General features: G+C 35.8%; 1 protein-coding gene across 1 annotated transcript in view; it reads right to left on the bottom strand.

The window, feature by feature from the left end:
- The window catches only part of LOC132946368 (mucin-2), a 130,812-nt gene that overhangs the window by 68,288 nt on the left and 39,930 nt on the right, over window positions 1-22,594 (bottom strand). The window lies entirely within an intron of this gene.

Raw genomic sequence — 22,594 nt, 5'->3', positions numbered from 1 at the left:
GCGTCGGGGAATGCCGGCTGCTGCGACCGTACGATTATTTATTGACTACCTACCTACCTAGGTATATGTTGTGTTATATTGTTCTGTATTCAGCATTTTTTTTTTCTTCCTCTTCTCGACGTTCTTCGCGTCGTCCCCGCATATGATATAGGTATAGGTACCTCGGCCGAGCGATTCCGATGATATCGCGTGTGACGTGCTCGCGAGAGACAAAAAAAAAAAGAGAGAAATGTAAACACAAAAAACGTTTCAATTTCACTGGGTCCGGCGGCGGACGTATCGGCCATCGCGCATTCCGTCGCGTCGTCCGCCGCCCACCGACTTGCGGACAAACTATAGAGACTGCTATTACATTATTGTCATTATTATTATTGTTATATACGTACATATTATTTATGCGCGTTCGACGACCGTATAATGTAATACATAATGTCACGTATAGCGTGTGTGTAGTAACTGTGCAGTGTGCATAACATAATATTGTTGTGGTGGCTAAAGTTATACAAACACGACAAGACACTTTGTTATTTGTTATAGAGGCTGCAGCTGGTGCAGGTATAGTCACTATAAAACACGCGGTGACGTTTTTCGTTTACGTGGATAAACAGTAGGTATTCTGAATCGCAAGCGATTTTGTTGAGGATTGTGTAGGGGCTTCTTCGGTTCAGGTCTACGGGAGAGGTTAGAACTGGGCCCCCGACACTGAAAATCGTCGTCGACAATAACAGTCCATCATAATTATTTAACGTTACACAATATAATATTGTTGCGTACGAGAAAATGTTTGAATTCTATGTGACTTTCGATGTTGTATACAAATTAGGCACCTTTACCTAATTGGCTATAATACGTAGGTTTGGGAACTGAGCGCAAACACACTTGAAATATTTTCGATTATTTTTCTTTAGTATTGAGCGTTAAAAACAATATTTGTAGAAACCTTCATCGAAGACAACTTGCTCGTAATGCGTCGTCGTTTACTACTTGACATACAATCAATCACGATTATCATAAACACGAGGGAGTTAATCATTTAATTTTTTTAATTTTCACATCACAGACCTCGATATAGGTACAAGACACAAGTATATAACAATAGAATGGTGTATTTATGAATAAGTACAAAACAAATAAGTTACTATAGATGCTCTTCTCTGTGAAAACATTTTATTAAGTACCAAGCTATTTAAAATAATTATTGATTTTGGTATTTTTTAGCAAACATTTCTTCACAATATAGTTCTACGAAACTATATTTTTTAAACAACTATTATTCGATTTACTACTAAGTGCGTTTCTTTTTAAACACTTCAGTGCTTTGATTTCTATTACCTAGGTATACTGACGAAAGAACAGTACACCTACCTACAATACTCATCACAAATTCACAAATCAATAATGTCTTAATTCAAGCTATTCGTGAGTAGGTAGTGTTTTTATAAGTACCTATTTACTATTGACGTAGTCAAGACAAATCGAGCACATATAGCATACAGTCAAAAAGTTTCCATGCTATTTTTTTGAAATACTTTCCAATGCGATTTATCAGTTCTAAACTCCTCGAACCTTAAACGATATAATAAACATCATAGTAATTTATAGCATAATAGTAGCTAATATTGCGTATTGTGTGCATCAAATACTATGACCCCATGGGGCGTCACAATAATATTAAAAGAAATTCGAAAATATGTTATGAAAACCATATTGAAATAATATCAGCTATGAGCGTCCTATTATACCTACCTACTTAAGGATATTAAAAATAAGTTCGTTTGCATAATAATACAGTAAATATTAGTCATATTACATTATGAAAAGTAGGTACACGAATAATATAATAACATATAATATCGTATTTACTATAATATACTACTTCGATGAACAATATATTACGCATCGACAAATGTACACACACGTGCGAGCAGCTATTAATACGGATATATAATAATAATAATAATAATGATATACCCACGTGATATAATTCGGAAATAATAACGAGGAGGGGAAAAAAAGAGTAAAAATATTATAGACGGGCACACTATTAATACAACAAATCGATACAAGTGCGGAAGACCGGAAGTAAAGCTTTTCGTTTACCGTAGTTGCTGCAGTTGTATCATACTATTATAGTCGTGTACCGTAAAACTGAATAATGATAAAACGCAGTCGGGGCCGGTTTTCCACGAGGAAATTTAACGTCAAAGTATTAATAATATTATAATTATATCACTGCACTATAAGTCGTCATACTTCATATATATTATATTATAGTCTATACACGTTCCGAGTGCTCGGTATTAAACAAACATTAATTGTCTCGCCGGTTCGACTGTTCAATAGTAAGTAGGTACATAATATCTGCAAACGCCACCGCCCCCGCCGCGACCCTCCTCCACGGAAAAACTCCGTTTAAAAAAAAAAAAAAGAAATTTTCCGAACACACACACACGCAATCATGTCGTATAATAATATGACGGAGATGAAAAATACCATTTATATAGCTCGTCGTCACCGGAAATTGCGTCGCATCGTTTTCGATTACGAACCGTCGCGGGGTAAGTTATTCGACGTTATGATGTCGCGCGGCGTTCGCACTATATTATATTATATTATTATTATTATTATTATATATTATTGTTAACGATTCCGACGCGTCACAGCCTACACAGACTTAATGGGATTTCTTTCTATGATCTATTATCAGCCCTTACCTAGGGGTGAAGAGGTTGGCACGACTGCGTGCTCGGCGGTAGAGGGGTAGTAGCGCAATGGAGGGGGGGGGGCGATGTTCCGCGAAAATATCTTTCGCAGTCGCGCGAGTGTCGTCAGCGTTGCCATGACCTCTGCGCCTATTAATGATAATAAATTATAGCGAGAAACCGGTTAGGTGGTGGTCGCACCGCACACGAGAGTTTTGAAAAAAAATAATTAAGATAAAAATACGAACGACCTGCTGGAAAACGCACCACTTGTAGTACCTACCTATAATATGCAAATCAACCTATATACAGAGTGATTCACCGAGCATGCTCACCTCCCATTTTTTCCTTTAATAACAAATTTGTTGAAATTCTGATTTTTTGAATTTACAAATATACTCAAAGACTATATTCTCATATTCTTGAATTTTTTTGTACTACTTAAGGAGCGTCCAGTGGCAATAAAAACCCTCCTTTTTTACTGCGAATTATTTAACAGGTAATTTTCTTGAAAATATTCATTTAACTACTAGTACTAATTTTAATTTTGATAAGTCGAACATTTCAGAAAAACTATCTACTGTGTAGTTGAACAGAGGTGTTCTCGTTTGAAAAACAAAAGTTTCTATCTCTGCAGAACATTGCTTGAGAAGTAGAAAAAATCTCATCTCCATCAGATTTTGAATGACTGCGTCATTGAAGAAAAAATTGGTAAGCGTGCTTGGTGATTCACCCTGTATATATACATTATTTTTTCATTTTTCAGGTTGTGGGCGATGGCGTATCAGTAAGTGCATAATAATATTATTATACGGTCAACCTAACCGGTCTGTTTCAGGACTCACGCACAAGGAACACCGCCATCCGAAGCAGTGTCAGACTTCAGGACCAAAAGAATCCCACACCTACGTCTCCTGCACGTCGTCGTCGTCCTCCGATCGCGATTTTGTCTGGACCACGGTATAATATTATGTCTAAAGATAATATTAAATATTACAGCAGCATACCACGACTGCGGCGGTCTGCCCGGCCGCCGATATATCGTCGCGATTTATTACGGTATTATACTATTATATGTAAAACGCATTATAATTTATAGGATACACCGACCAACGCTGCGATAATGTTATTCTCCTCAGCCTTTGCTCCGTTCGCCTACTGCACCACCCGCCGAATACCGATAGCTAGATGTGAGTGCTGTAAATTTACCAGGTACATTTTTACCGGTAAGATAATATACCGTTAATTTTACCAGTAAATTATTTTTTACACAAAAAAATTTTGTGTGGCCCTTCTCATCAAATGCAATCAAAAACGCCTATCCTGAATTGCAAAGAGATATCTTTTTTATCAACTGACAATAATACCAATACAATAATTATTATACTTTTCATCTTTTATATTTTCTTGACACTGTGATTATAAGTAATGGGTAGGTAAAATTAAATAAACATAAATGTTTTGACATAAATGCTATTATATGGTAATTTTGATAAATTAATTTTAATTATAAAAAATTAAATATTAAATAATTTATATTCATTATTGCTATTATTAGAAAGAACTATATTTGTCAAGAATATAAAAATGTATCTAATAACAATCGTATTTACTAATAAAAAAGATATCTCTAAGAAATTGTATTATTTAACATTGGATTCTATTTTAACATTTTTACCACTTTATTGGTAAATTTACCGATATTTTTTTTTACGTAAATTCTCCATCTCTACGGCAATAGCGATATAATTTCGCTGCGATGTACGTTTTCGGAGGCAAATAATAATTATTGACATCGAACGACTGTTGTACAAACGGCAGAATTACAAGAGGCAAAAATAAAACGAAACTTTTCGAACCGATGATGTGTGCTCGGGTCTTCGATTTTCCGAGACCGCGGGGAAAACTTTTCACGACGAAGCACTTTCCGGACGCGACGGTTTTGCTGAACAAATAAAGCGATCGAAAACCGTCGTATTATCCTTTCGTCGACGTTTTCACATTATCGCTTTGATTTCGTCGCAATAATAATAATATTATGACGATGTATAGTAGTATATAATTATTATTAATTATACGATATACAAATACACACCGAATACCCGTCACGGTGCAGTAATATGACTAATGGGTTGTACCTTATATCGTTTTCTTTGACCCCGCCGCAGCAACACTATATGGAAGAATTTCCAAACAATTTGCACCGTTTGCGATGATGTACATTAGCGTTTGCGAACTTTGAAAACAAATCAAACGTACGAGTTTATGAGCACCCACACTTATGCTGGCGATAAATTTGGTTTTAACGCGTACGATGTATATAATATTATTATTATAAAGTCACTGTAATAATATTATAATATTCGCATTGCATACGCCGTATAGAGCGTTTTATGGCCGACGATAAAGCAATAATAAAATGTCCAAACTATAATAGAAGTGTATATTATTTTCCATTCCGCGAACAATATCGCGTTACAATAAGTATTGTAAACAATAATTTATAGTATTTTTATTAGAAAAATAATCATACGTTTCCATTAAATAAGTCGTAAAAACGGTCAGCGCAACCGAAGTGCCCTAATGGAAACATTGTATGATATTATTGTATTACTCTTTTTACTACTACTGCTACTACACACATACATACATATATAATAGCTGGGGCTCGTTGTTTACTGTTGTTGTTTGGTAAAATGTAATTTCGGTTAATCGTATTATCAAACAATGTAATAAAGAACGTAATGTATGTATTATTATATACGCGAATAAAAGTAGCATTTTCCAGTACGACATTAATAATTAAAATCCGCCTATGATAATAAAAGTCAAATAATTATCGGGGGACGACGATAAAAATCGATTGATAAAGCTATTAGATTTTAAAACGTTTACGGAAAAAAAAACAATCAGAAAACTTTTTGTTCGGAGAGTCCTGCACGGAGTAGGTTTATTGTGAGATTATAGAATTAGTGTTTTCGAATAAAATTGATAATATTAATATCTAACGTCGGCGCATAGTATCAGCTGCAATGTGCTTAAAGTTTTTGGGAAAACGAAAGTCAGCTACTCTGTAAACACAATACTGTGCACAGGAAAAAATATTATTGTATATTTTATAATAAAGTTATGTCCACCCTCCCCTCCCCACGATCGCTGATGACCACGACAATTAACCTACATTATTATTTCGGACGTCGTGCGTATGATATCTTACAACTTTGATAAATTACATGTACATAAATTATTACAATATTATTGTGTAATGTTTTTTTAATGACGCGAAATCGCCCGCATACACGCTCACCCGAAAACTTCTAACCCGAAACTGTGAGATACAAAGTCGGCCCCCCAAAAATATTAACCGAACTTAGCGCGGCAAATTCGCGTGGATCGCTGCCAAAAAACAAACAAACCGCGTAAGTAAATATTATACCGAATAGAAACAATAACGAACACGAAAATATATAATATTTTCGATCCGTTTTCACGATTCTGATATCTCAACAACCCCCCCCCCCCCTATACTACACGCAGTTGGAGCGGATGTCGCGCTCATATTATTATTATTATTATCGTTAATATTATTTTAGAAAACCATTTTTCGTACGTTCTACCGGTAACAACCGCGAATACCATTAACGCAAAACGCCAAACTGCAGTCACGACACGACTGTTGAATGGTTGGCAAAGGGTGGGGAGGGAAGGGTGGAAGGCGTTTGTATTCGGAATCGGTCGCACGCGATCATCGTTTACACACGACTACCGATCGAGCGGTTTGTTTTGGAGCGTTTCCAAGTTTCAATTTCTCGCCGAGAACCGATGAAGAAGTGGTCTCGCAAAACTTTCCCGACCGCGCATTTCTGTGTACGATAATAATAATATGATATTATCGATATCGTATTAAAAAATTCAACGGTGAAAATATTTTCAACCACCTGGCGGCCCGATCCTACGGGTTTTCGTCGTCTGCGGCCCCAAATTTGTGTGTAACGTTACACTGTCCAACAGTGGTTTTAATTTCGACGCGGAAAACCCGATAACAATCGTTTCGCGTATCGCGATTTGCGACTGTCTATATTATTATACTATCGTTATTATTTACAACTGCATTGTAATCACACGGTGCTGCAGTTGTATGGAAGGCTGGGCATCAAAGAGTTAAAAAGTTAAAGCTAAGCTGGAAAATGTATTTTATTTTAAATTTTTAACTTAACTATATAATTTAATTCAACTTAATTTAAACTTAACTAGTTACTTTTGACTTTTCATTAACTCAACTGTTAACTTACTAAATTTCTTGTTTAATTAACGTGAAATTAACGAATTATTTTTAATTTTAAGAAGTAAGTTAAGTTAATTTATTTTTATTATATTTCACTGTTTCAGTCAATTTCGTTTTCATGTCAAAAAATATTTACCGTGAATTATTAAAGTTAAAAAAGTATATCATTCGAATTTAACTTTTATGGAAATACTGTATAAATTATAAATACTATTATAGTCTATAATTTAGTTTTGGGTTGGCAAAAAATTAACTACACTAGCGTTGTATAAATAAATTACATTTTTTCTAACTTTATAAAAAGTTACAAAAAGTGTATAATACATTTTAATCTAACTGAGTTAACCTATAGTTAAATTAACTTTTATTATTTAGTTATTGGTGCATATTAACTTAACTGTGTTTGAAAAAATCATTAACTTGCACACGCTTGGACTTACATATTGTATTATAATATGTATACTTAATGCGAGAACTATTAACTAGGTATTGTGTGCGCGTATAATGTATTATGTAGATCTCGTGATTGTACGTTTTTTTTTTTGTTTCGGTCGTTCCAACGCGATCGTGAACGTTATTATTTTATTATTGTCGGACAGAGTTCGCTATAATAATATATAATAATGGCACGTATTATTATTATTGCGTTATGCGTAAGCGCGTACATTACGAGCTTCCGATTAATTATTTCGTTATTGCAGCAGCTCGTCCCCGTGATTTTCCCCGAGATTTGTATCGAAGTACACAATTTTAAACAATCTTTACTGTAACACGTAATGTGTACTACAACAGGACTATTAACCAAGCAAGGTGGTTACCTTCGTTTTTTTTTCACAGATTTTTAGTAATATCCTTACGCATTTATTATCTTCGGTAGGATTCCAATAACTACTGAAAAACTTAATCGATTGAAACTTCAACTGAGCGTATCGACATTTTCAAAAACAAATTATGCACAAAAAAAACGGTGGATTCTAGTTTGAACACTTCTCGTGTATTATACTACCTACAAATTAAAGATCTCTAGAATTCGAAAATATGATATCTTAGACGTATGCGTATATTTGAAAATACCAAAACTCAAATAAATAAATTCATTACATCAGAGGATATAAACGGGGGTATAGCAGAGCTTGCTTGGGGAATCACCCTGTATATCACGATACGAAAATCGAGTACGGAATGTACGTAGAAACTGCCATTTTAGTGCGTGATTGCACCGAGCGAGTTGCGCGTTTTTTTATTTTATTTACGAAACGTGCGATTAATTGCACAACCATTTCAAAATGTCGACATCGTTTTGGAATTTGTCGCATATTCGTGTGTACGAGAAGGGACTTGCGGCATAAAATATAACAACTACAATACGTACCTTATAATATTATTATCTCACCTCCAGTAGCGGACGTTCAACAGTAATAATAATAATAATAATAATAATATGTCCGTTTAAAATGTAAACACGTTTCACGTTTGACCGACGGAAAATAAAACGCTACCTATTTGAGAGTCGACGCAAACCCTTACAATAATAATAATATTATATCAGTGTACCTATCGTACGACACCGACGTCGTGTTTGAGATGTGAAGTTATATTCGGCTGACTGCTGAACGTACCTGTAACACAAAAACGAAATAGAAAATTATTAGTTTATTTATCGTACAACGTGCAGTATACCTATATATTTCATATTATATTGTTATTATTTTTGACTATATATTTTATTACGTTATATTATTATAGTTTTCGTGTGTCGGTATATAATATTGCTGCGTATATTATTATTGTAGACATGGAAGGAAATAACACTTTCGCTATAGACTATCGCAGCTGCAGCGGTGTATAATAATAATAAAATATAGAAATATTATAGGTAGGTAGGTAATGTATTTTGCGCGCGCTCTATATAAAATTGTTATATTATATACCCGTCGCGGGTGTATCCCATATATATATATATAATGGTAATATAGTAAATAATAATATTATATATAATACTATTACTATTATTAGGCACGTTTTACTGCCGGCGGAGAGCTCAATCAAATAAGTGCGATACGCGTTTTGTTTTTACGGCGGGAAACCCGGAAAATTCGCACCCGCGGCGCATCCAATTCCCCACGGCGCCGCATTATAATAATACTGCGAGTAATATAATATATTATTATATTATATATAGGTGGGTAGATAGGTGGGTAGGTGGCTAGAGTTCACGTCTTATTCGTCGGCTACATATAATCATATAACTACTATACGAACGTCCTGCAGCGCGACCTGCCAAACGAGAGAAACGGATATTATCGAATACCGTCGATAAATGATTATAATACCGCAGGTAAAATATACATAATATTATGATATACCAAGCGATTCCGAGGAATTTTCATAGGTAAATTGATGTTATATTTTTGCACGATACAACGGTCGTCACAGCGCAATATTTTTGGAAAAACCTATTTGTTTTTTCAAAAACACGCGCGTACCTATCGTCAGAGAAAATTTCTCGTCTAGTCCTACTGTACAATATTTACGACAGAACCGCCCTGTGGCCTGTATTATATACATCTTACACTCGCACTCATATAATATTATGATACTGACGATATTATTATTTTACAGGAGGCATTTCTCTAAAAGATTAACCTTTAAGTACGATAATACGCCACACAAAATTAAAAAAATAATAATTTCAGAACATATTAATAGCTATAATTGTATTTAAAAAATATTTCAACGTTTGGACGCATTTTTTATGTATAATAATATTGTACCTATGTATACAAAGAAACGTCGTACCTATTGATGTAATAAATTGATTTATTATTGACATAATATTATATACATAGTGATTCGAAGTAATTTTCTCGGAAATATATTATGTTATTTTTTTTCAAAATATTACGGTCGAGATTGCCATAACACAATTTTTTTGAAAAACCAATCTATTTTTTCCATAGTAGTCATATTAACCGAGAAAATTACTGTCTAAACTGATGTAAAAATCACCCTGGGAGCTGTACCTATTACTCGCAATTTTATAATAATATTATGATACCTAACAAAATGTTTTGTTTTGAAGATTAACTTTTAAGTACAATAACAAACCGTTCAAAGTTTTCAAAAAAATTATTTTATTACACACCTAAAATAATATCGTATTTAAAATATTGTAAGTTTTTGACGTTTAATATAATAATATTGTGTTTACGCAGAAAGGTCGTACCTACCTATTATAATTGACATAATATACAACAATATACGATAGGTACATATTGTAGCCTACAGATGCAGCAGTTGTATACCACGGTCGCGGTATACACAATAATATTTACATATGTCGTTTATTCGAGCGTTCAGTCGATTCAAGTGCAAAGTGCTCGTGTAGTGTACCTATGACTATAGTATACAATATTATAATATATTATTTACACTGTGTAATTGCAATAAATTCACCGTCGAGAGCTGTACACGACGCGAGCGGACCTCAACGGAGAGTACGGTTTGCTCCTCATTTGCATAATACATACCGCGATTACCACTACAACTATATGTAGGCATATTCGTTACAAGGATATAATATATTGTACACGATGATATTTTATTATATATTTTATAATGGAAGACGAGTCGTAAACAATGACTGCGCGCTGGGATAAAACTATGTACGAGCGGTCGTACACGAAGGATAAGCAATAATATCATCATCTTCGTCATCGTCGTATTGTAACGATGCGAGAATGATAATATTTTATAATAATATTATGCGATTCACACGCGAGTTAAGATGCGATTGTGGCCAAGGTTCGCACGGAATGATAAATATGTAATATATTACCTAGGTAGGCATTATTATTAATATCGCGAATGGCTGTAATGTTATTACAAGAAAGCGCGGTGGGTATTCGAATAAAAGAAAACCACTCGTACGCGATATTTCTATGTATCAGAGCAAAGACGTGGGCGAAATTAATGAAAACAGTTAACTCGAGTTGAGTGGACACAAAACTATTGTCAAATCAGAAGCAGTTAACGAATAATAAATATTCAACTGGAAAATTCTGAAGTCGATATAGATAATGATATTAACTCAATTCGGTTTGAAACAAGGTGAGTAACCGATATAATTTTTTGATTAGTACGAGGATCACATAAATGGTATTTTGCTTGAAATAATTTCATCAAGAGACACGACAGAAATAATATTATAGCAGTATTATATTATTTTTTATTTGAACTGTGTAAACGGATTTCAAATTCGGCTTGATAGATTATTTTTAAATCGACCTAAAAAATCATAGTCATCCAGTCATCGAATTTAGCCGAGTTCACAAATCAATTAGACAATTAGGTAACTTTCGAGTATAAAACTTTTAAAAAAACATAAGGTCAACAGTGTATAATATCATTACATCGTATTCAATGGGAAGCTCGGACCGTCCGACAGTCAAAAGGCGAAAAAAAAGGCGCGGACCTGGTTTCATTTCGGAAAACCAAAAGGGAAACCGTCGTGGTATACGATTTCTCGCACAGGTAGACCGTTCGTGACCCCGCCGAGACGCGCATCTATTCAATTTTACATTTCCTTTTTTTTTTTCAAGTCTACCGACGAATTTAATTAGTTTGATGCATTTTCACAGTCGTTATAAATATATTCGTGTGACCTCCGTGCGAGTTCGCATAAAGTCATAAGTACACGAGTTTGAGTAATTAATTTTACGCGGTTTCGAATTCGAAACGAAACAAAAAATATTGTCTTCTTGACCTCGGGCAATGCAATAACATAACAATTTCTAGTTTTGAAATATTATGACCCCATTTGCGGGTCGCACTATGTACACACACACACAATGATGATAATAGCAATAATAATAATATACACTATACGAGTAGTTAGCACTAGGTACGCACTTATCCGCCAGTTGTCTATATAAGTTATAACCGTACGCGGTACCCACGTCTCTCATTATCTTCGGTACGTCGACCACCGCGGTCTGGGGTAACCACTTGCAGCAGTTTCCCGGGGGGGGAGGTGTCTGGTCGGGTCCAGAATTTTAATTAAGCTTTCTCTATCGACTCTCCCTCGAAAGCGCCCAAACGGCGAAACGCTCGCGTGTGGCTAAGTCGCGTTCGTCTCGAGTCCTGCAGGACGGCGGGGCTTACGTCCAATTTCAGCTACCTATATGTGAGGCACGTGCCGATATCCGATACGGCCAAATCCCGATCGCGCCACCGCATCAAGCTTCCCACGACGACTTTTCCCCGACAACATGTAATACGTATATCAAACGCTCACTTTATAAGCTCACTATATATATTGTTATGACCCGCGACGAGGGACGAGGAAATCGGATTTCGGATCATTAGACTTGCCGGAGTGCGCACGAAGGCGATTGCGTTCTCGATTTGAGAAAACAAAGCTCCGATAGAACTCGCTCATATTATATATATATAGACTTGTTAAAAAACTACTATATATATCCGCACACGGCTACCCTTCGACATGGCTTTGGTATTCCGGCAGTGTGTGGCGACGACGACGACGACGAGTGGGAAAGAAAAAAGGTCGCGCTGTATATATAGATCGAATCGGTCGGGGGTGGAGAGCGGAAAGGAGTTTGGGGGAAACGAAGAAAGAAAAACGACGCGTGTGTATATAAAAAAACAAATTGTATTGTGTGTGTACCAGAGAAAATAAAAGCGGGAAAAAACACTTTTGGACCGACAATTGGCCGGCGGTCGATTTTACGGTTGTTAGACAACCGTATTAGCCGCCTTGGTAATCTGGAAAACGCACGCGTGTTCACATATTATTATTTTCTTTGCGAAAAGTGCCCCTCTCGATAATAATATACATTATATGAACTCGGGAGAAAAGAAAACTCTCGTTTAACGACATAACGATATGCGCTTCACATAATAATATACTGCAGAGGTACTTGCCGCAGCGACGTGTATGTTAGGTTGCATATTGTTATCGCTCGCCCGTTCCAAGTTCGTATCATAGACATCTGCGCACGATAAAATTATCCGTCGGACTGACTTTCTGGCTGGCATTTAGAAATATTTATCGGTTTTATTATTGTAGTCGGAGGGCGAGCGGGAAAACAATCTAATAATACTGCTGCAACGTTTTTACAAAATAATTTTGTGTCGTGTGGAGAGCAGGCGGAGACTTGCTCCTAGAAATTTCAAAAGGAACTGAGCAAAAAAATAAAGGCGAAACGGTCACTGGTGAAATGTAATTTGCGACCGCGGCGATAATAATTACGCGAAAATAAAATATTATTTTGCGGCAGTGTGTGTGTGTGTGTGTGTATATGTCTCTCACGGAGTAATAATTGCGTAAGTGTACCTCCCTGTGAGTACGCAAAGGCCACTAAAGTCGGTTGCCCGAAGTGATTTCCATAATCTGCGGGAAAATGGTTTTAAATATTTCACGATGAAAATCCTATTACCCGTCTGATAATACCTTCGTTTTTACAAAATAATTATGTGGCGGGACCACTTATCGTGGAGCGTTTGTCCGTTGATTGTGGGAAAATTATACGACTTACTATCCGCAGAGCAGGCGGAGACCGAGAAAATTCTAAATGAACTGAGCGAAGAAAAATTAAGTCGAAATGGTCGACTACGTGCTGAAAACAAGGACGGAATGTAATTTGCAACGGCGGCGATAAGTGCTGAGCACACGACGATAATATTCTTCTCTGTGTGTGCGTCTCTGATGGAGTAATTGCGTAGGTGTATCTACCTACCTACCTGTAAGTATGTGCAAAGGCCATTACTCGATTACCCCACGCGATTTCCATAATCTGCGGATTTCACCCCATTGTTCGTTTAATGTCGAATTACATTATAATAATGTTATGCGGTCGCGTACACGGCACAGGAATGAGGGTCTCAGCCCGCGATTTTAATGACCGAACGTGCGTGGGGGCAGACCTATATATATTAATATTATAATTTGTAAATGATTGCGTGTTCCATCGCGCAGACGACGACGGAGCACGTGTTACCTCCGATCAGAGGTTTAAAAATTGAATAGAATTTTAAAATAAAATCGCGACCGGACGAGTATACGCGTGAATGGATGTGGCGATATTATAATTATAATAATGATTTATCGCGTCAGCCTAAGTCGCAAAGGACGCATGTCCAAAATTACAAATTTTCCAGGAGAGGAAAAAAATGTTTAAACATTTCGTCGGCCCAAGTCCATAATTCGCAAAGGTCGTATCTCCATAATTTATTACAATGCTATTATACAATTTTTAAAATCATTACATCGGAGATACGACAATTTCTAATTATCGATTTTATGGAGGATAAAATGATACGATTTCAGTTACGGCTTTAACGTACGATGCGGTTTTTTATAATTTGAATCACCATTAATCCCAAATTGGAGTTACGCCCTTGGCGACTTAGGCCGACAATAGGCATACTATTTATTTGTCTGAATGAGTGAACGGCGCGAAAAATATGGCTTTTGGTAATCGCTGGGGAACGGTTAGGTTCGCGTGCCCGAATATAATTATTGCAAAAAAGATTGTTTTGCAAACTTAATATCTCCGTCGTATTTTTATGAAACTGTGGTCGGCACGTTTGAGGTGTTTTGTCGTTTTTTAGTGGCCTTTCCACAGACGAAACATTTTTTTTCTCATTAAAAACGATAGATATCATATTCATCACAGAAAATATATAATAACACCACACCACGGCTGCAGTCGTAATGAAATAGCGTACGTCATCCGCTGATACTTTTGTGTCGAGAAGACTTCCATTGACGTGGGTTGTAGGTACAAGTACCCATAAGACCCTTTGAAATTATTATTCAATACATAATAACTATTATAATAATACTATGCGGCGTAACATATATTATACGAGCGATAAAATATTCGACTTTGTTCTGCGTACACAATAATATGCACAATATAAGTATTGTAATAAAAAAATGTCGACGAACGTGATATATAATATTATTGAAAAACGCTAAGTTTGCATCGATGCGAATAATGTAACCACAATGCAATAAAATGACATATAAAATATATCTGAAACAACACAATAGAGATCAACGCGTCATACTGTTAGTTTGAAACGAAATGAAAATAATATGCTCTTAAAAGGATGTTGTACCCGCTGTGTTATCTATACGTACCAAAGTATACGTCCATCGTTTAAAATGTTTTGTGTTTTTTTTTTTATTTTTTATTTTTTAGTGAATTATGAGTAATATAATAATATCATGTAAAATATAAATATTTAAAAACGCTCATTATAGTTCACTTACAATTTAAGATATCGTAAGAAACCAACGACAGAACACATTTTGATAATAGGTCGATTAACTATAATATTAGTTAAGCGAACAACACAAAATTGGAACTGCCGGAAGCAAGGCTTAAAACCGATGTTTGATACCGAAACCGAAAACGAAATCGAAAAAAACCAACACTGGTAATCAAAACCAAAATCGAAATCTGAAAAATTCAAAAACAAAAACGAAATCAGAAAAAATAAATACCGATATCCGAAACCGAAATTGAAATCGAAAATAATATTTACAGTTTCAAGCCCTAGCTGGCTGGAAGTAAATTTTGGTAAAACCCGTTGTGGACCCGGCTTTATGCGTTAGTAAGACGGAGGCAACACATGCGGATGTGACGAAATAGACAAAAATCAAATTTAAAAATGTACTATTGACACATCTTATCATATTTCAAAAAACTACAAAAGCCAAAACCATAAAATGATATGCCGAAAGAACTGACTCAAATAACCACCCCCCCCCCCCTCCCACGTGAACCGAGACGATTTCAATATTCTAATACGCAATATAATTAATGTTGTACGAATGACTCTGGTGGCGAGGAAAATGTCTCTGTTCACCACCGACTTCCTTAAACACTGTCCTTAAAAATACGCCTCTGACTTAGAACGCATGTGTCAACCACGGCGAGGATGACAATATATTTTTCCGCGGGCAGTTTTCCCGAGACGAGGACAAATAGGTAGGCCGTTCGGATTACCCGGACGCGAAAAAACAAACGTAACAGATGGATTTCGGCGGACGCCTATTATTCATTCTATTTATTTATTTATATACATTTCTATATTTTTTTTCGGTTTTCTGTCGTATACGGTTATATCTCATGATATTATATATTGTGTTGCGCCATGCCTATATACTCGTATGAGATAATATTATATATGGAAAGAAAGAAAAAATATATGTGCGCGTTTTATATCCGTCGGGCGGCCTTGTCCGTTTTTAACACGGAGAAAAACCCATTTTCTTCCTTTTTTTTTGTCTTATGATTTATTATTGTTTCTTGTACGGTCGTCGTCGTCGTCGTCGTACGCCGATCGTACGAAGTTTCGGACTCTCGAGAAAACACCTTTTTATAATAAAAATAATAATAACGACTCGCAACGACGACAATATATTATCGGAGTCCGCTGCAGCGGGTGAGCCGATGCACTGCAGCAGAGAGAGCGGTCGTTTTGGAACGTTTTTTTTTTATAAACCGACCGTTCGCTTGGTTGGTTGGATCGTACCTGCGATATATTTTTATATTATTTCTGCGGTTTTTGTTTGTATAATAATATAATATAATATTTTTGTCAAAAACCAGAGCGACAGCACACGTTTCCATTAGCATATTATTATGCCTTTCGGCCATCGTGTTGTACACGGACCGTATCCCCTATGCATGTGATCAAATCCGACGCGTTTCCATTAGGGTTTTTTAAAAAAATTTAATACATTTCAATTTCATATCGAGTATCCAAGTCTGGGCAAGTTCATGATAATTTTTAATTTAGTCAAGTTTTTATAGAAAACATTTTAAAAAGTTTAAAGTTAATAGTTGTCCTATTTTTTTTTAACTCAGTAAAGTTAAAAGTTATATGGAAATGTACACTTGAGTAACTAACTAAGTTAAGTATTTTTTTTTAATAAATAAATAGCTTTAAATGTGGTTTAAAATAATAAAAAGTTAATGTTTAATATTATGTATCATCAATAATAATTGTATTAATTTTATTATTTTATTATTTATAAATTAACTTAACTTGGATTTGATTAAAAATAACTCGTTATTTATTAAGTTTATAGTATTAAAAATCAGTGAAGTTAAAAATAAAGTCAATGAATATTAAATAGTAACAAATTTAAAATTAACTTAGCTTTAACTTTTTAGCTCGTTTTTGCTTAGGCTTTCCGCAGTACCCAACTAAACAATTAAAACAAATAGAGAAGCAACCACTTAGCAAAAGACTATGTTCGTTTCGCCACCTTACAAAACAAGTTCGTTACTGAAAATCCACCACCACACGATAGGTACTCGCGTTTATTTATTATTCGTATAATATCGATCGACGATCGAAAAAACACGTATCTAACACGACCATTATATTATTACGCGTTTATCACGAAATATTTTCCGAGTACTCACCCGGGCTTAACGTGTATACCTGCGATACGATTGTGTCGTTTTCACATAAGCACAACGAGCGGAAGAACGTCGAAAACGCGGTTTATCGCGCCGTTTTCAAAACCATAAATAACGTAACTGCGCTCACAACAATAATAATATATGCGTTATATTGCATGGGTAGGTAAGTATGTCTGTCGGTTTTGTTCACCAAACCCGCGTGTACACCTATAACGGGAATATATTATTATTGTCAGTCGTCCGCATACCGACGACGACGTAACGTATGCGTTTTTTATTCAAATCATTGTTGTTGATGTATTATTTTTTAATTCGAGTTTTCTCCTCACGAGTCCCGCGCGATTGCCGACCATGTTGTATGCGCCGATAACGACTGCCGCATAGCGACTTTTGATCCCACGCGACATGTCGCATACATAATCTTATTACGATACCGACGTGTTTCTATATTCAGCGAAGGTCACCACCGCACGAGAATCCTCGTGATGTGGTGAAGTGTGCCGAGAAACGAAATTTTCAATATAAATGTTCTCATGGTAGTGATGTATGGTGACGACTCGTCAGTAATCGCTAATATAGATTTTTTCGAAAATAATTAAACATAGGTAAAAGCTGAAAGAGCGAAGGGTGAAATAAAACAGTCACCCCCATCGCACGACCTCAGACGACCATGTGCTCTCCGATTGCTACGGTATCGTCTTTACGCGCTATTATCGGAGTGGATCAGAGCGTCGCGTCTGGGCACGACAATAATAATAATATTATATTACAAACACTGAAAACTGTGCGCTAATAACGGAACCGGAAACGACGGCGTTCCGGAGATGCGTGGCAGATAAGAGCTCGGTCTCGGAAACTCTAAGAAAAACGACAGCTCCGATCGTCCCCCCGGGCCAGCGACTGTACCTCCGACGACGGTGTATATTACAATATTGTCGCCCCTTTAATAATAACGATATTATAATATATCGTCTTATATATTTTATCCGTCGCGTCGATGAGAGTTTAGAACAAAACGTTATATTGTGTGTATCAAAGAAAGAATATACGACAATAAAGTGCTGTACGCTTGCGACGGTCGATTTATCGCGCACGCCTCCCCCCCACACCATCCCGACGCCCCTAAGCCCTGAAGATATACGAAAATTCTGATGCTCCGCATATACTATATATAATATAAGTATCGTGATCGTAAAAGTTTTTAAGAAACGAATATGTACCCGGAGGAGTTAATATTGCGGGCGCCAGATGTGTCCCGAACCCTCGTCCCGCAACCCGCCACAGACCCACACCCACACACCACCCCATCCTTCCCGCTCACTGGCGCGATTTTAAACGCCAAAGTCCACCGCCGTTCTCAGACCACGCATACCGCGCCACGGGTATCTGGGGTCCACGGTGGCGCCGCGGCTGCCGTTTGAGACGACAACGCATCCTCCCCGTGCGGTGACAGACCGAGCTCGACACCTACTGCGCATGCTCAACACGTTATTATTATTATTTCTACATCTATTATGTCCATCGTCACGACGACACCGAAAAATCCCCCGTGTGCCAAATTGTTGATCTCGAGGTGACTCCTGTGTTATGAGGTAATAATTTTTATTGATAAAATTTACATCTAACCGTCAACATCACACACCACACAACATTTGGGAAATGATAATATTTTGTGAATATTTTAAAGTGCTTGAATAATGAACATTTGACTAATAATATCATTATAACAAAAACATTTTCTAACTATTTAAACAACTTTTTAAAATATTTTGACAACTATATTATTTTCTTGAAAATATTTATACCATAGTTATGAAATATTTTATGCTGTGTGTGACCAAGTCTTCGATAACCACCACTATAATAGTCAATCGACTCGCCCCGCTCTCCGCTTAGAGGTTTTTTTAAGACCAATTTCAGCTGATGATCTACTAAACATCATGCGACAAACTGTACGACACGCATCGTGGTATAAAAAAACGCAATCGTGTGTTCTAAAAAGTATTATTGCGTCACATCAACAATATATACGAACATTTTTTTACTTGACTTTTTGGATAAATCATTGCAGTCGTCTAATTGTTAACGATCTGATAACATTTTAATAATTGTGACGTAATAGACGAACAAATGATACAAATGATCTAAACAAACACCTGTGTTTGATTAGATGATAATTTCTATTGATACAATTTACATCTAATCGTCAATATTATTATATCGCTCAGTGTTTTCGATAACCACCACCACCACCACCACCACCTCAACAATCCTCATTAGTAAATCGGTTCAACCCGCTAAAAAGTATTACACAACAATAGAATAATAGATAATTTTTTATGTAGTCTGATGGTTATAGGAACGGTCTCGTATTGTGATCGCGTCGTTTATTGACGTGTGCGGTCAATGTCGATGTTTCAGAACAAATCGAAAGGAAATCGGATTATTGATATGCGCACAACGCAGCCACGACAGTCGTTAAATTAATGTTATACGTTGTACAGCTGTCAACGTCAGTGTCGTAGGATAAGTATTGTTATGGGTCGTTAGAAGTCAAGACCCGTCGGGTGTAGTGCAGTGGGTATAGGTGGGTACTTACTCTTGACCCGCGCAGTAAACCTTAAAATATTATGCCAAATTTTCAAGGCTCGGTGTCAGTTATATATTATTATTATTATTATTCAGGCACCTACCTACCTACGCGCGTGTCAGCGGGTATCGCGTATTAATCAACAAGTGGCGATTGTGTTTGTGCGCGAAGAATTTGATTTAGTGTTGCGCCAAAATAACGTCCTCTAATCAATCATAAAACGCGCGTACGATGATATTAATAATACAAAAAAACCCGTTTAAGCAGCATAATAGATGTCATCTTATATTATGCAAAAATAATTTCGACTTAAGGACGTTTGAAATAATAATAATAATATTATTAATGGTAATTCTCGTATTTCAATAACACTAAAAAATCGAGATCTCGCGTGTAATATTCCTTTTTACGCGGGCGGTTTGACGGATTAATATGTTATTACTATTATTATTATATAAGTCTATATTATTAATTTATCATTTTTTCCCGGCCAAAGTTGCAAAATATGCAGCCATATCAATAGCTGCCAGATAGCACATACTGCATCCGATTCGCTGTAGTGGATTGAGTATAAACGACAAACTTGGTATGACTTTGAAACTTTGGAGGTAGAAATAATTATACACTTACAATACGTCAGCACTTCGCAGGATAAACGGTGGGTGCAGAAGAACTTGCTTAGTGAATTACCCTGTATATCACGATATGAAAATCGAGTACGGAATCGAGAATGTACGTAGAAACTGTCATTTCAGTGCATGATTGTACCAAGTGAGTTGCGCATTTTTAAATTTATTTTAACGAAACGTGCGATTAATTTCACAACGACTTCAAAACGTCGACATCGTTTTGGAATTTTGCGAATATTCGTGTGGACGAGTAGGGACTCGCGGCCTAAAATATAATAACTACAATATTATACAATACGTACCTGGGCTTGAAACCGTTCCTAAATATTTATTCCGATATTGATTTTGGTTTCGGATATAAGTATTTATTTTTCCGATTTTGATTTTGGTTTCGGATATCGGTATTTATTTTTTCTGATTTCGTTTTTGATTTCTAATTAGCGGTATTGATTTTTTTCGATTTTGGTATAAGTTTCGGTTTTTAACGGTTTTAACCAGTATTCAAAATCGGTATCAAATATGGATTTCAAGCCCTGAATTACGTACCTTATATTAATATCTCACATCCGGTTGCGGACGTTCAACAGTTATAATAATAATATGTCCGTTTAAAATGTAAACACGATTCACGTTTGGCTGACGGAAGAATATTCGACGGAAAATAAAACGCTACCTATATTTAAGAGTCGGCGCAAACCGTACAATAATAATAATATTATATCAGTGTACCTATAATACGATACCAACTTCGTGTTTGAGATGTGATGTTATAGTCAGTTGACTGTTGCACGTACCTGTAACACAAAAACGAAATAGAAAATTATTAGATTATTTATCGTATATCGTGTGTTGGTATATACTACGTTAATGATTGTAAATGTGGAAGAAAATAATATTTTCGCTATAGACTCACAGCTGTAGCGGTGTATAATAATAATAAAATATAGAAGTATAGGTAGTTATCTAGGCGTGGTTTTCCTATACCTGATAACATTTTACTGCTCTCTTATCACGAGCTAGTCTCACGAGAAACACCAGGCGAGATTGTTAAAATAATATAATATAATCGAACGTGTCCTGACTGACTCATTGACTGATCAACTGAACAGTGATGGCTTGAGACTTGCAATTGTCACGGTACCTTCGCACCAAGGCTGGGCAAGTTAATGATTTTTACTCAGGTGAGTTCAGTTAATATGCATCATCAATAACAAAAACTTAAAAGTTAATTTGATTTTTGGTTATCTCGGTTATAAGTTAATACACACTTTTTTTTGAACTTTTTATATATAAATCTAAATTATAGACTATATAGTAAAATGTTTATACTTTATATGGTATTCCCTATGTATCTTATAAGTTTTATAATGAGATATCTAATTCATTTGACACAAAAACGAACTAGACTGATACAGCGCGAATATTAAATAACGCATTGAACAAAGTTCGAATCACAAAGAGTTGGCATTTTTAACTCTACACTGGATCAGCTATTAATAATAAAACAAATCATAAAAAACACCGTTTGGAGCAGTATATTATTAACAATTGTAGATGTCATCTCGTATTATGCAAAAATAATTTCAACTAAGGACGTTTGAAATATAATAATGTTTAATGGCTATATTCTCGTATTTCAATAACAACGAAAAATTCGAAATCTCGCGTGTACGAAATAAATTATAATATTTCTCTGTACGCGGCCAGTTTGACGGATTAATAATATATTATTATAAATCATTATGATAATAATATTTTCGTCGAATAGTCTCGCTCGAGTCTCTTATGTCACCCGGAACAGGTCGTCGCGGAATATTTATTACTCTCGACGATTTTATTATTATCATTATTGTACACCGTTTCTAAGTCGTATTCGAGTCAAACTTAGTTTCACTACGACTACATAAATATATGCATAATAT

Source organism: Metopolophium dirhodum, chromosome 6 (genome assembly GCF_019925205.1).
Source record: "Metopolophium dirhodum isolate CAU chromosome 6, ASM1992520v1, whole genome shotgun sequence".
NCBI classification, from domain to species: Eukaryota; Metazoa; Arthropoda; class Insecta; order Hemiptera; family Aphididae; genus Metopolophium; species Metopolophium dirhodum.
This window is presented reverse-complemented; position numbering and strand designations above follow the sequence as displayed.